Raw genomic sequence first — 11,633 nt, 5'->3', positions numbered from 1 at the left:
AAACGTATAAGCGCATACTTATTTTCCTCAAAAAATGTAAAGATCACTAAGCCTATAGCCCAGGAAAATATCGTTTCAGCAACGTCGAATAAATTCTCTCGAAAGTGGTAGTTCTTCGCATAGAACACACCCCACGCACGTTTTGACGCCGATTTACTCGAAAACAAAACGTATAAGCCCATATTTATTTTCCTCAAAAATGTAAAAATCACTAAGCCTATAGACCAGGAAAATATCGTTTCAGCAAGGTCGAATAAGTCCTCCCGAAAGCCGTAGTTCGTCACATACAACGCGCCCCACGCACGTTCTGATGCCGATTTACTCGAAAACTAAACGTATAAGCGCATATTTATTTTCCTCAACAAATAAAAAACCACTAGCCTATAGGCCAGGAAAATATCGTTTCAGCAAGGTCGAATAAGTCCTCTCGAAAGTGGTAGTTCTTCGCATAGAACACACCCCACGCACGTTCTGACGCCGATTTACTCGAAAACTAAACGTATAAGCGCCTATTTATTTTCCTCAAAAAATTGAAACATCACTAAGCCTATAGCCCAGGAAAATATCTTTTCAGCAAGGACGAATAAGTCCTCTCGAAAGTGGTAGTTCTTCGCATAGAACACACCCCACGCACGTTGTGACGCCGATTTACTCGAAAACTAAACGTACAAGCGCATATTTATTTTCCACAAAAATTGTAAAAATCGCTAAGCCTATAGCCCAGGAAAATATCGTTTCAGCTAGGTCGAATAAGTCCTCTCGAAAGTGGTAGTTCTTCGCATAGAACACACCCCACGCACGTTCTGACGCCGATTTAGTCGAAAACTAAACGTATAAGCGCTTATTTATTTTCCTCAAAAAAATTAAAAATCACTAAGCCTATAGCCCAGGAAAATATATTTTCAGCACAGACGAATAAGTCCTCTCGAAAGTGGTAGTTCTTCGCATAGAACACACCCCACGCACGTTCTGACGCCGATTTACTCGAAAACTAAACGTACAAGCGCATATTTATTTTCCTCAAAAATTGTAAAAATCGCTAAGCCTATAGCCCAGGAAAATATCTTTTCAGCAAGGTCGAATAAGTCCTCTCGAAAGTCGTAGTTCTTCGCGTAGAACACACCCTACGCACGTTCTGACGCCGATTTACTCGAAAACTTAACGTATAAGCGCTTATTTATTTTCCTCAAAAAATTTAAAAATCACTAAGCCTATAACCCAGGAAAATATCTTTTCAGCAAGGACGAATAAGTCCTCTCGAAAGTGGTAGTTCTTCGCATAGAACACACCCTACGCATTGTTCTGACGCCGATTTACTCGAAAACTAAACGTATAAGCGCATATTTATTTTCCTCAAAAAATGAAAAAACCACTAAGCCTATAGGCCAGGAAAATATCGTTTCAGCAAGGTCGAATAAGTCCTCTCGAAAGTGGTAGTTCTTCGCATAGAACACACCCCACGCACGTTCTGATGCCAATTTACTCGAAAACTAAACGTATAGCGCATATTTATTTTCCTCAAAAAATGTAAAATTCACTAAGGCTATAGCCCAGGAAAATATCTTTTCAGCAAGGACGAATAAGTCCTCTCGAAAGTGGTAGTTCTTCGCATAGAACACACCCTACGGACGTTCTGACGCCGATTTACTCGAAAACTAAACGTAGAAGCGCATACTTATTTTCCTCAAAAAATGTAAAAATCACTAAGCCTATAGCCCAGGAAAGTATCGTTTCAGCAAGTTCGAATAAGTCATCTCGAAAGTCGTAGTTCTTCGCATAGAACACACCCCAAGCACGTTCTGATGCCGATTTACTCGAAAACTAAACATATAAGCGCATATTTTTTTTCCTCAAAAAATGTAAAAATCACTAAGCCTATAGCCCAGGAAAATATCGTTTCAGCAAGGTCGAATAGGTCCTCCCGAAAGTCGTAGTTCTTCACATAGAACGCGCCCCACGCACGTTCTGAGGCAGATTTACTCGAAAACTAAACGTATAAGCGCATATTTATTTTCCTCAAAAAATGTAACAACCACTAAGCCTATCGGCCAGGAAAATATCGTTTCAGCAAGGTCGAATAAGTCCTCTCGAAAGTGGTAGTTCTTCGCATAGAACACACCCCACGCACGTTTTGACGCCGATTTACTCGAAAACAAAACGTATAAGCTCATATTTATTTTCCTCAAAAATGTAAAAATCACTAAGCCTATAGCCCAGGAAAATATCTTTTCAGCAAGGTCGAATAAGTCCTCTCGAAAGTGGTAGTTCTTCGCATAGAACACACCCTACGCATGTTCTGACGCCGATTTACTCGAAAACTAAACGTATAAGCGCATATTTATTTTCCTCAAAAATTGTAAAAATTACTAAGCCTATAGCCCAGGAAAATATCGTTTCAGCTAGGTCGAATAAGTCCTCTCGAAAGTGATAGTTCTTCGCATAGAACACACCCCACGCACGTTCTGACGCCGATTTACTCGAAAACTAAACGTATAAGCGCATATTTATTTTCCTCAGTAATGTAAAAATCACTAAGCCTATAGCCCAGGAAAATATCGTTCCAGCAAGGTCGAATAAGCCCTCTCGAAGGTGGTAGTTCTTCGCATAGAACACACCCCACGCACGTTCTGACACCGATTTACTCGAAAACTAAACGTATAAGCGCATATTTATTTTCCTCAGAAATGTAAAAATCACTAAGCCTGTAGCCCAGGAAAATATCGTTCCAGCAAGGTCGAATAAGTCCTCTCGAAAGTGGTAGTTCTTCGCATAGAACACACCCTACGCACGTTCTGACGCCGATTTACTTGAAAACTAAACGTATAAGCGCTTATTTTTTTCCTCAAAAAATTGAAAAATCACTAAGCCTATAGCCCAGGAAAATATCCTTTCAGCAAGGACGAATAAGTCCTCTCGAAAGTGGTAGTTCTTCGCATAGAACACACCCCACGCACGTTCTGGCGCCGATTTACTCGAAAACTAAACGTATAAGCGCTTATTTATTTTCCTCAAAAAATTTAAAAATCACTAAGCCTATAGCCCAGGAAAATATCTTTTCAGCAAGGACGAATAAGTCCTCTCGAAAGTGGTAGTTCTTCGCATAGAACACACCCCACGCACGTTCTGACGCCGATTTACTCGAAAACTAAACGTACAAGCGCATATTTATTTTCCTCAAAAATTGTAAAAATCACTAAGCCTATAGCCCAGGAAAATATCTTTTCAGCAAGGTCGAATAAGTCCTCTCGAAAGTGGTAGTTCTTCGCATAGAACACACCCTAGGCACGTTCTGACGCCGATTTACTCGAAAACTAAACGTATAAGCGCATATTTATTTTCCTAAAAAAATGTAAAAATCAGTAAGCCTATAGCCCAGGAAAATATCTTTTCAGCAAGGTCGAATAAGTCCTCTCGAAAGTGGTAGTTCTTCGCATAGAACACACCCCACGCACGTTCTGACGCCGATTTACTCGAAAACTAAACGTATAAGCGCATATTTATTTTCCTCAAAAAATTTAAAAATCACTAAGCCTATAGCCCAGGAAAATTCCTTTTCACCAAGGTCGAATAAGTCCTCTCGAAAGTGGTAGTTCTTCGCATAGAACACACCCCACGCACGTTCTGACGCCGATTTACTCGAAAACTAAACGTATAAGCGCATATTTATTTTCTTCAAAAAATGTAAAATTCACTAAGCCTATAGCCCAGGAAAATATCTTTTCAGCAAGGTCGAATAAGTCCTCTCGAAAGTGGTAGTTCTTCGCATAGAACACACCCTACGCACGTTCTGACGCCGATTTACTCGAAAACTAAACGTATAAGCGCATATTTATTTTCCCCAAAAAATGTAAAAATCACTAAGCCTATGCTCCAGGAAAATATCTTTTCAGCAAGGTCGTATAAGTACTCTCGAAAGTGGTAGTTCTTCGCATAGAACACACCCCACGCACGTTCTGACGCCGATTTACTCGAAAACTAAACGTATAAGCGCATATTTATTTTCCTCAAAAAATGTAAAAATCACTAAGCCTATAGCCCAGGAAAATATCTTTTCAGCAAGGTCGAATAAGTCCTCTCGAAAGTGGTAGTTCTTCGCATAGAACACACCCTACGCACGTTCTGACGCCGATTTACTCGAAAACTAAACGTATAAGCGCATATTTATTTTCCTCGAAAAATGTAAAAATCACTAAACCTATAGCCCAGGAAAGTATCTTTTCAGCAAGGTCGAATAAGTCCTCTCGAAAGTGGTAGTTCTTCGCATAGAACACACCCTACGCACGTTCTGACGCCGATTTACTCGAAAACTAAACGTATAAGCGCATATTTATTTTCCTCAAAAAATGTAAAAATCACTAAGCCTATAGCCAAGGAAAATATCTTTTCAGCAAGGTCGAATAAGTACTCTCGAAAGTGGTAGTTCTTCGCATAGAACACACCCCACGCACGTTCTGACGCCGATTTACTCGAAAACTAAACGTATAAGCGCATATTTATTTTCCTAAAAAAATGTAAAAATCACTAAGCCTATAGCCCAGGAAAATATCTTTTCAGCAAGGTCGAATAAGTCTTCTCGAAAGTGGTAGTTCTTCGCATAGAACACACCCTACGCACGTTCTGACGCCGATTTACTCGAAAACTAAACGTATAAGCGCATATTTATTTTCCTCGAAAAATGTAAAAATCACTAAGCCTATAGCCCAGTAAAGTATCTTTTTAGCAAGGTCGAATAAGTCCTCTCGAAAGTGGTAGTTCTTCGCATAGAACACACCCTACGCACGTTCTGACGCCGATTTACTCGAAAATAAACGTATAAGCGCATATTTATTTTCCTCGAAAAATGTAAAAATCACTAAGCCTATAGCCCAGGAAAGTATCTTTTCAGCAAGGTCGAATAAGTCCTCTCGAAAGTGGTAGTTCTTCGCATAGAACACACCCTACGCACGTTCTGACGCCGATTTACTCGAAAACTAAACGTATAAGCGCATATTTATTTTCCTCAAAAAATGTAAAAATCACTAAGCCTATAGCCCAGGAAAATATCTTTTCAGCAAGGTCGAATAAGTACTCTCGAAAGTGGTAGTTCTTCGCATAGAACACACCCCACGCACGTTCTGACGCCGATTTACTCGAAAACTAAACGTATAAGCGCATATTTATTTTCCTCAAAAAATGTAAAAATCACTAAGCCTATAGCCCAGGAAAATATCTTTTCAGCAAGGTCGAATAAGTCCTCTCGAAAGTGGTAGTTCTTCGCATAGAACGCACCCTACGCACGTTCTGACGCCGATTTACTCGAAAACTAAACGTATAAGCGCATATTTATTTTCCTCGAAAAATGTAAAAATCACTAAGCCTATAGCCCAGGAAAGTATCTTTTTAGCAAGGTCGAATTAGTCCTCTCGAAAGTGGTAGTTCTTCGCATAGAACACACCCTACGCACGTTCTGACGCCGATTTACTCGAAAACTAAACGTATTAGCGCATATTTATTTTCCTCAATAAATGTAAAAATCACTAAGCCTATAGCCCAGGCAAATATCGTTTCAGCAAGGTCGAGTAAGTCCTCTCGAAAGTCGTAGTTCTTCGCATAGAACACACCCCACGCACGTTCTGACGCTGATTTACTCGAAAACTAAACGTATAAGCGCTTATTTATTTTCCTCAAAAAATTGAAAAATCACTAAGCCTATAGCCCAGGAAAATATCTTTTCAGCAAGGACGAATAAGTCCTCTCGAAAGTGGTAGTTCTTCGAATAGAACACACCCCACGCACGTTCTGACGCCGATTTACTCGAAAACTAAACGTACAAGCGCATATTTATTTTCCTCAAAAATTGCAAAAATCGCTAAGCCTATAGCCCAGGAAAATATCGTTTCAGCTAGGTCGAATAAGTCCTCTCGAAAGTGGTAGTTCTTCGCATAGAACACACCCCACGCACGTTCTGACGCCGATTTAGTCGAAAACTAAACGTATAAGCGCATATTTATTTTCCTCAGTAATGTAAAAATCACTAAGCCTATAGCCCAGGATAATATCGTTTCAGCAAGGTCGAATAAGTCCTCTCGAAATGCGTAGTTCTTCGCATAGAACACACCCTACGCACGTTCTGACGCCGATTTACTCGAAAACTAAACGTATAAGCGCTTATTTATTTTCCTCAAAAAAATTAAATATCACTAAGCCTATAGCCCAGGAAAATATATTTTCAGCACAGACGAATAAGTCCTCTCGAAAGTGGTAGTTCTTCGCATAGAACACACCCCACGCACTTTCTGACGCCGATTTACTCGAAAACTAAACGTACAAGCGCATATTTATTTTCCTCAAAAATTGTAAAAATCACTAAGCCTATAGCCCAGGAAAATATCTTTTCAGCAAGGAAGAATAAGTCCTCTCGAAAGTGGTAGTTCTTCGCATTGAACACACCCTACGCACGTTCTGACGCCGATTTACTCGAAAACTAAACGTATAAGCGCATATTTATTTTCCTCAAAAAATGTAAAAATCACTAAGCCTATAGCCCAGGAAAATATCGTTTCAGCAAGGTCGAATAGGTCCTCTCGAAAGTCGTAGTTCTTCACATAGAACGCGCCCCACACACGTTCTGATGCCGATTTACTCGAAAACTAAACGTATAAGCGCATATTTATTTTCCTCAAAAAATGTAAAAATCACTAAGCCTATAGGCCAGGAAAGTATCGTTTCAGCAAGGTTGAATAAGTCCTCTCGACAGTGGTAGTTCTTCGCATAGAAAACACCCCACGCACGTTCTGATGCCAATTTACTCGAAAACTAAACGTATAGCGCGTATTTATTTTCCTCAAAAAATGTAAAATTCACTAAGGCTATAGCCCAGGAAAATATCTTTTCAGCAAGGTCGAATAAGTCCTCTCGAAAGTGGTAGTTCTTCGCATAGAACACACCCTAGGCACGTTCTGACGCCGATTTACTCGAAAACTAAACGTATAAGCGCATATTTATTTTCCTAAAAAAATGTAAAAATCAGTAAGCCTATAGCCCAGGAAAATATCTTTTCAGCAAGGTCGAATAAGTCCTCTCGAAAGTGGTAGTTCTTCGCATAGAACACACCCTAGGCACGTTCTGACGCCGATTTACTCGAAAACTAAACGTATAAGCGCATATTTATTTTCCTAAAAAAATGTAAAAATCAGTAAGCCTATAGCCCAGGAAAATATCTTTTCAGCAAGGTCGAATAAGTCCTCTCGAAAGTGGTAGTTCTTCGCATAGAACACACCCCACGCACGTTCTGACGCCGATTTACTCGAAAACTAAACGTATAAGCGCATATTTATTTTCCTCAAAAAATTTAAAAATCACTAAGCCTATAGCCCAGGAAAATTCCTTTTCAGCAAGTTCGAATAAGTCCTTTCGAAAGTGGTAGTTCTTCGCATAGAACACACCCCACGCACGTTCTGACGCCGATTTACTCGAAAACTAAACGTATAAGCGCATATTTATTTTCTTCAAAAAATGTAAAATTCACTAAGCCTATAGCCCAGGAAAATATCTTTTCAGCAAGGTCGAATAAGTCGTCTCGAAAGTGGTAGTTCTTCGCATAGAACACACCCTACGCACGTTCTGACGCCGATTTACTCGAAAACTAAACGTATAAGCGCATATTTATTTTCCCCAAAAAATGTAAAAATCACTAAGCCTATAGCCCAGGAAAATATCTTTTCAGCAAGGTCGTATAAGTACTCTCGAAAGTGGTAGTTCTTCACATAGAACACACCCCACGCACGTTCTGACGCCGATTTACTCGAAAACTAAACGTATAAGCGCATATTTATTTTCCTCGAAAAATGTAAAAATCACTAAACCTATAGCCCAGGAAAGTATCTTTTCAGCAAGGTCGAATAAGTCCTCTCGAAAGTGGTAGTTCTTCGCATAGAACACACCCTACGCACGTTCTGACGCCGATTTACTCGAAAACTAAACGTATAAGCGCATATTTATTTTCCTCAAAAAATGTAAAAATCACTAAGCCTATAGCCAAGGAAAATATCTTTTCAGCAAGGTCGAATAAGTACTCTCGAAAGTGGTAGTTCTTCGCATAGAACACACCCCACGCACGTTCTGACGCCGATTTACTCGAAAACTAAACGTATAAGCGCATATTTATTTTCCTAAAAAAATGTAAAAATCACTAAGCCTATAGCCCAGGAAAATATCTTTTCAGCAAGGTCGAATAAGTCTTCTCGAAAGTGGTAGTTCTTCGCATAGAACACACCCTACGCACGTTCTGACGCCGATTTACTCGAAAACTAAACGTATAAGCGCATATTTATTTTCCTCGAAAAATGTAAAAATCACTAAGCCTATAGCCCAGTAAAGTATCTTTTTAGCAAGGTCGAATAAGTCCTCTCGAAAGTGGTAGTTCTTCGCATAGAACACACCCTACGCACGTTCTGACGCCGATTTACTCGAAAATAAACGTATAAGCGCATATTTATTTTCCTCGAAAAATGTAAAAATCACTAAGCCTATAGCCCAGGAAAGTATCTTTTCAGCAAGGTCGAATAAGTCCTCTCGAAAGTGGTAGTTCTTCGCATAGAACACACCCTACGCACGTTCTGACGCCGATTTACTCGAAAACTAAACGTATAAGCGCATATTTATTTTCCTCAAAAAATGTAAAAATCACTAAGCCTATAGCCCAGGAAAATATCTTTTCAGCAAGGTCGAATAAGTACTCTCGAAAGTGGTAGTTCTTCGCATAGAACACACCCCACGCACGTTCTGACGCCGATTTACTCGAAAACTAAACGTATAAGCGCATATTTATTTTCCTCAAAAAATGTAAAAATCACTAAGCCTATAGCCCAGGAAAATATCTTTTCAGCAAGGTCGAATAAGTCCTCTCGAAAGTGGTAGTTCTTCGCATAGAACGCACCCTACGCACGTTCTGACGCCGATTTACTCGAAAACTAAACGTATAAGCGCATATTTATTTTCCTCGAAAAATGTAAAAATCACTAAGCCTATAGCCCAGGAAAGTATCTTTTTAGCAAGGTCGAATTAGTCCTCTCGAAAGTGGTAGTTCTTCGCATAGAACACACCCTACGCACGTTCTGACGCCGATTTACTCGAAAACTAAACGTATTAGCGCATATTTATTTTCCTCAATAAATGTAAAAATCACTAAGCCTATAGCCCAGGCAAATATCGTTTCAGCAAGGTCGAGTAAGTCCTCTCGAAAGTCGTAGTTCTTCGCATAGAACACACCCCACGCACGTTCTGACGCTGATTTACTCGAAAACTAAACGTATAAGCGCTTATTTATTTTCCTCAAAAAATTGAAAAATCACTAAGCCTATAGCCCAGGAAAATATCTTTTCAGCAAGGACGAATAAGTCCTCTCGAAAGTGGTAGTTCTTCGAATAGAACACACCCCACGCACGTTCTGACGCCGATTTACTCGAAAACTAAACGTACAAGCGCATATTTATTTTCCTCAAAAATTGCAAAAATCGCTAAGCCTATAGCCCAGGAAAATATCGTTTCAGCTAGGTCGAATAAGTCCTCTCGAAAGTGGTAGTTCTTCGCATAGAACACACCCCACGCACGTTCTGACGCCGATTTAGTCGAAAACTAAACGTATAAGCGCATATTTATTTTCCTCAGTAATGTAAAAATCACTAAGCCTATAGCCCAGGATAATATCGTTTCAGCAAGGTCGAATAAGTCCTCTCGAAATGCGTAGTTCTTCGCATAGAACACACCCTACGCACGTTCTGACGCCGATTTACTCGAAAACTAAACGTATAAGCGCTTATTTATTTTCCTCAAAAAAATTAAATATCACTAAGCCTATAGCCCAGGAAAATATATTTTCAGCACAGACGAATAAGTCCTCTCGAAAGTGGTAGTTCTTCGCATAGAACACACCCCACGCACTTTCTGACGCCGATTTACTCGAAAACTAAACGTACAAGCGCATATTTATTTTCCTCAAAAATTGTAAAAATCACTAAGCCTATAGCCCAGGAAAATATCTTTTCAGCAAGGAAGAATAAGTCCTCTCGAAAGTGGTAGTTCTTCGCATTGAACACACCCTACGCACGTTCTGACGCCGATTTACTCGAAAACTAAACGTATAAGCGCATATTTATTTTCCTCAAAAAATGTAAAAATCACTAAGCCTATAGCCCAGGAAAATATCGTTTCAGCAAGGTCGAATAGGTCCTCTCGAAAGTCGTAGTTCTTCACATAGAACGCGCCCCACACACGTTCTGATGCCGATTTACTCGAAAACTAAACGTATAAGCGCATATTTATTTTCCTCAAAAAATGTAAAAATCACTAAGCCTATAGGCCAGGAAAGTATCGTTTCAGCAAGGTTGAATAAGTCCTCTCGACAGTGGTAGTTCTTCGCATAGAAAACACCCCACGCACGTTCTGATGCCAATTTACTCGAAAACTAAACGTATAGCGCGTATTTATTTTCCTCAAAAAATGTAAAATTCACTAAGGCTATAGCCCAGGAAAATATCTTTTCAGCAAGGTCGAATAAGTCCTCTCGAAAGTGGTAGTTCTTCGCATAGAACACACCCTAGGCACGTTCTGACGCCGATTTACTCGAAAACTAAACGTATAAGCGCATATTTATTTTCCTAAAAAAATGTAAAAATCAGTAAGCCTATAGCCCAGGAAAATATCTTTTCAGCAAGGTCGAATAAGTCCTCTCGAAAGTGGTAGTTCTTCGCATAGAACACACCCTAGGCACGTTCTGACGCCGATTTACTCGAAAACTAAACGTATAAGCGCATATTTATTTTCCTAAAAAAATGTAAAAATCAGTAAGCCTATAGCCCAGGAAAATATCTTTTCAGCAAGGTCGAATAAGTCCTCTCGAAAGTGGTAGTTCTTCGCATAGAACACACCCCACGCACGTTCTGACGCCGATTTACTCGAAAACTAAACGTATAAGCGCATATTTATTTTCCTCAAAAAATTTAAAAATCACTAAGCCTATAGCCCAGGAAAATTCCTTTTCAGCAAGTTCGAATAAGTCCTTTCGAAAGTGGTAGTTCTTCGCATAGAACACACCCCACGCACGTTCTGACGCCGATTTACTCGAAAACTAAACGTATAAGCGCATATTTATTTTCTTCAAAAAATGTAAAATTCACTAAGCCTATAGCCCAGGAAAATATCTTTTCAGCAAGGTCGAATAAGTCGTCTCGAAAGTGGTAGTTCTTCGCATAGAACACACCCTACGCACGTTCTGACGCCGATTTACTCGAAAACTAAACGTATAAGCGCATATTTATTTTCCCCAAAAAATGTAAAAATCACTAAGCCTATAGCCCAGGAAAATATCTTTTCAGCAAGGTCGTATAAGTACTCTCGAAAGTGGTAGTTCTTCACATAGAACACACCCCACGCACGTTCTGACGCCGATTTACTCGAAAACTAAACGTATAAGCGCATATTTATTTTCCTCAAAAAATGTAAAAATCACTAAGCCTATAGCCCAGGAAAATATCTTTTCAGCAAGGTCGAATAAGTCCTCTCGAAAGTGGTAGTTCTTCGCATAGAACACACCCTACGCACGTTCTGACGCCGATTTACTCGAAAACTAAACGTATAAGCGCATATTTATTTTC

This window comes from Dermacentor andersoni, chromosome 5 (genome assembly GCF_023375885.2).
Source record: "Dermacentor andersoni chromosome 5, qqDerAnde1_hic_scaffold, whole genome shotgun sequence".
Classification (NCBI taxonomy): Eukaryota; Metazoa; Arthropoda; class Arachnida; order Ixodida; family Ixodidae; genus Dermacentor; species Dermacentor andersoni.
This window is presented reverse-complemented; position numbering follows the sequence as displayed.